We start from the raw sequence: 4945 nt of genomic DNA on the forward strand, positions 1-4945 counted from the left end.
ATTATATAAGGCAATTAATAACAAAATCAAAGAAACTCATTGACAACAATACAATAATAGTGGGGGACTTTAACACCCCCCTATTTGAAATGGACAGATCATCTAAGGAAAAGATCAACAAGGAAATAAAGACTTTAAATGACACACTGGACCAAATGGACTTCACAGACATATTCAGAACATTCTATCCCAAAGCAATGGAATACATATTCTTCTCTAGTGCCCATGGAACATTCTCCAGAATAGATCACATCCTAGGTCACAAATCAGGTCTCAACCTGTACCAAAGATTGGGATTATTGCCTGCATATTTTCAGACCACAGTGCTTTGAAATTAGAACTCAATCACAAGAGGAAAGTAGGAAAGAATTCAAATACATGGAGGCTAAAGAGCATCCTACTAAAGAATGAGTGGGTCAACCAGGAAATTAAAGAAGAATTAGAAAAATTCATAGAAACCAATGAAAATGAAAACACAACTGTCCAAAATCTTTGGGATACAGAAAGGCAGTCCTAAGAGGAAAGTATATAGCAATACAAGCCTTTCTCAAGAAACAAGAAAGGTCTCAAATACACAACCTAACCCTACACCTAAAGGAGCTAGAGATAAAACAGCAAATAAAGCCTAAACCCAGCAGAAGAGAAATAATAAAGATCAGAGCAGAAATCAATGAAATAGAAACCAAAAGAACGGTAGAACCGATCAACGAAACTAGGAGGTGGTTCTTTGAAAGAATTCACAAGATTGATAAACCCCTGGCCAGACTTATCAAAAGAAAAGAGAAATGACCCAAATCAACAAAATCATGAATGAAAGAGGAGAGATCACAACCAACACCAAAGACATACAAACAATTCTAAGAACATATTATGAGCAACTCCATGCCAGCAAATTAGAGAACCTGGAAGAAATGGGTGCATTCCTAGAGCTGTATCAACTACCAAAACTGAACCACGAAGAAATAGAAAACCTGAACAGACCTACAACCACTAAGGAAATTGAAGGAGTCATCAAAAATCTCCCAACAATCAAAAGCCCAGGGCCAGATGGATTCCCAGGGGAATTCTACCAAATATTTAAAGAAGAATTAATACCTATTCTTGTGAAACTGTTCCAAAAAATAGAAATGGAAGGAAAACTTCCAAACTCATTTTATGAGGTCACCATTACCTTGGTCCCCAAACCAGAAAAAGACCCCATCAAAAAGGAGAATTACAGACCAATATCCTTGATGAACATGGATGCAAAAATTCTCACCAAAATACTAGCCAATGGGATCCAACAGTAAATTAAAAGGATCATTCACCACTACCAAGTGGGATTTATTCCTAGGCTGCAAGGTTGGTTCAATATCCGCAAATCAATCAATGTGATACAATACATTAACAAAAGAAAGAACAAGAATCATATGATCCTCTCAATAGATGCAGAAAAAGCATTTGTCAGGGCTTTGTGGCGTGGAGCGACCGCCGAGGCAACAAGTGTGCCGTGGAACTACTACTCCCAGAGCAGCCCAGGCCTTCCATCTCCGCCCCGCAGCGCTCTCAGGTGCCAAGCACTACAACTCCCGGCCTGCCGTGAACTTAATGGCCAAGCCTCTGGGATGGTGTCCAGCCCTCCCGCCTGCCCCGCTCTCCCACTCCGTCCCTGCCGCTGCCCCCGCCACTGCCCCCGCCGCGCGCGGAGCAGGGAGCCATGGAGGAGAGGACGCCCCTGGGCTGCAGCAAGCCACACCTGGAGAAGCTGACCCTGGGGATCACCCGCATCCTAGAATCTTCCCCAGGTGTGACAGAGGTGACTATCATAGAGAAACCACCTGCTGAACATCATATGATTTCTTCATGGGAACAAAAAAATAACTGTGTGCTACCTGAGGATGTGAAGAATTTTTACCTGATGACCAATGACTTCCACATGACATGGAGTGTGAAGCTGGATGAGCACACCATTCCATTGGGCAGCATGACAATTAACAGCATCGCACAACTGACTCAACTCAACCAGTCTTTGGTGTATTCACTCCCAAATGCACCAACTTTGGCAGACCTGGAGGATGATGCACTTGAAGCCAGTGAGAACCAGCCAGAGAAGCCTCACTTTGATTCTCGCAGTGTGATATTTGAACTGGATCCTTGCAATGGGAATGGGAAGGTTTGCCTTGTCTACAAAAGAGGGAAACCAGCATTAGCGCAAGACGCTGAGATCTGGTTCCTGGACAGAGCGTTATACTGGCATTTTCTCACCGATTCCTTCACTGCTTACTATCGCCTGCTCATCACGCACCTGGGCCTGCTGCAGTGGCAGTAGGCCTTCACCAGCTATGGCATTAGCCCACAGGCCAAGCAGTGGTTCAACATGTATAAACCCATCCCCTACAACACAGACCTACTTGCAGAAGAGACCAACTGCTTCGTGAACAAGCTGGATCCAAGCAAAGTGTTCAAGGGCAAGAACAAGACCTTAATCCCCAAAAAGAAAGGGCCAGTCCAGCCTGCAGGTGGCCAGAAAGGGCCCCTGGTTCCTCCCTCCACCTCTAAATCCTTTTCTAGCCCTGGAAACCCTGTCCGGAAATGAGCACCCCAACCTCCCCACCAGCCCTACAGCAATGATTTCCATGCACAGATGGCCCAAGCCTCAGATTCTGTGAGTGGCACCATAGGCCTTTTCCCATCTGCATGAGCCATATTCTAGGCCTTTTACTCCCGTTGGCATTAGCCAGGAGTTCAAGGGCATACTCAGGTCTCCCCCAGAGTCCTTTCCTCAGCCCTTGCCTCTGAAAGCTGTGGAGAGTTTCAGAACTTGTTTAAGTAGTTAAATAGAGCTGCTAAGAGCTTTCCTCTCTTTCCACCCCCAACTGTCTACACCCCTCAGCAGTGATTAGAGAAATCCCCTGAAGAAACCACTGATTTTGACCCATGAGGCATTAGAACTGTGCTGTTCAGTTGGTAATCACTAGCCAAAGGTGGCTGTATAAATAAAAACTCAGTTTGTCAGTTGCATTAGCCACATTGTGAGTATTCATGTGGCTAGTAGCTTCTGTATTCAACAACAGAGATAATGGAACATTTCCATCATCACAGAAAGTTCTGTTGGGCAGCACTGCATTAGAATATTTTCATGCTGTCCTTACTCAGATCAGTTCATTTTTGTTAGAGAATGTGGATACCTTAATTTGATGGGTCATAATGTTCCATGGAAATTCTTGAAGGTACAATTGTGTATGTTCTTTTTATTTTTCATAATTCTCACTGGTCCTTTTCAGTTCCAAAAAAAAAAAAGCATTTGACAAAGTACAGCATCCTTTCTTGATCAAAACTCTTCAGAGTATAGGGATAGAAGGTACATACCTCAATATCATAAAAGCCATCTATGAAAAACCTACAGCAAATATCATTCTCAATTGGGGAAAATTGAGAGCTTTCCCCCTGAGGTCAGGAATGCAGCAGGGATGTCCACTATCACCACTGCTATTCAACATAGTATTAGAAGTCCTAGCCACAGCAATCGACAACAAAAAGAAATCAAAGGCATCTGAATCGGCAAAGAAGAAGTCAAACTCTCACTCCTTGCAGATGATAGGATACTTTATGTGAAAAACCCAGAAGACTCCACCTCAAAACTGCTAGAACTCATACAGGAATTCAGTAAAGTGGCAGGATATAAAATCAATGCACAGAAATCATTGGCATTCCTATACACCAACCACAGGACAGAAGAGAGAGAAATTAAGGAGTTGATCCCATTTATAATTACACCCAAAACCATAAGATACCTAGGAATAAATCTAACCAAAGAGGCAAAGGATCTGTACTCAGAAAACTCTAAAATACTCATGAAAGAAATTGAGGAAGACACAAAGAAATGGAAAAACGTTCCATGCTCATGGATTGGAAGAACAAATATTGTGAAGATGTCAATGCTACCTAGAGCAATCTACACATTCAATGCAATCCCCAACAAAATACCATCCAATTTTTTCAAAGAAATGGAACAAATAATCCTAAAATTTGTATGGAACCAGAAAAGACCCCGAATAGCAAGAGGAATGTTGAAAAAGAAAAGCAAAGCTGGCAGCATCACAATTCTGGAATTCCAGCTCTATTACAAAGCTGTCATCATCAAGACAGTATGGTACTGGCACAAAAACAGACACATACATCAATGGAACAGAATAGAAAGCCCAGAAATGGACTCTCAACTCTATGGTCAACTAATCTTCGACAAAGCAGGAAAGAATGTCCAATGGAAAAAAGACAGTCTCTTCAACAAATGGTATTGGGAAAATTGGACAGCCACATGCAGAAGAATGAAACTGGACCATTTCCTTACACCACACACAAAAATAGACTCAAAATGGTTGAAAGACCTAAATGTGAGACAGGAGTCCATCAAAATACTAGAGGAGAACACAGGCAGCAACCTCTTCGACCTCAGCTGCAGCAACGTCTTCCTAGAAACATCGCCAAAGGCAAGGGAAGCAAGGGCAAAAATGAACTATTGGGATTTCCTCAAGATAAAAAGCTTCTGCCCAGCAAAAGAAACAGTCAACAAAACCAAAAGACAACCGACAGAATGGGAGAAAAATATTTGCAAATGACATATCAGATAAAGGGCTAGTATCCAGAATCTATAAAGAACTTCTCAAACTCTACACCCAAAAACAAATGGTCCATACAAGAAATGGGCAGAGACATGATCACACATTTTTCCAAAGAAACATCCAAATGGCCAACAAACACATGAAAAAATGCTCAACATCGCTCGGCATCAGGGAAATCCAAATCAAAACCTCAATGAGATACCACCTCACACCAGTCAGAATGGCTAAAATTAACAAGTCAGGAATTGACAGATTTTGGCGAGGATGCGTAGAAAGGGGAACCGTCCTACACTGTTGGTCGGAATGCAAGCTGGTGCAACCACTCTGGAAAACAGTATGGAGTT

The 4945-nt window shown here is 42.4% G+C and overlaps 1 pseudogene; it reads left to right on the plus strand.

The window, feature by feature from the left end:
* The first annotated feature begins 1587 nt into the window (after nt 1-1587).
* Nucleotides 1588-2575, plus strand: LOC112823362 (tubulin polyglutamylase complex subunit 2 pseudogene; annotated as a pseudogene).
* The last annotated feature ends 2370 nt before the right edge of the window (nt 2576-4945 follow it).

The sequence above is a fragment of the Callorhinus ursinus genome, unplaced genomic scaffold, assembly GCF_003265705.2.
Source record: "Callorhinus ursinus isolate GAN/ISIS: 27379988/994484 unplaced genomic scaffold, GSC_fseal_2.0 scaffold1, whole genome shotgun sequence".
NCBI lineage: Eukaryota > Metazoa > Chordata > Mammalia > Carnivora > Otariidae > Callorhinus > Callorhinus ursinus.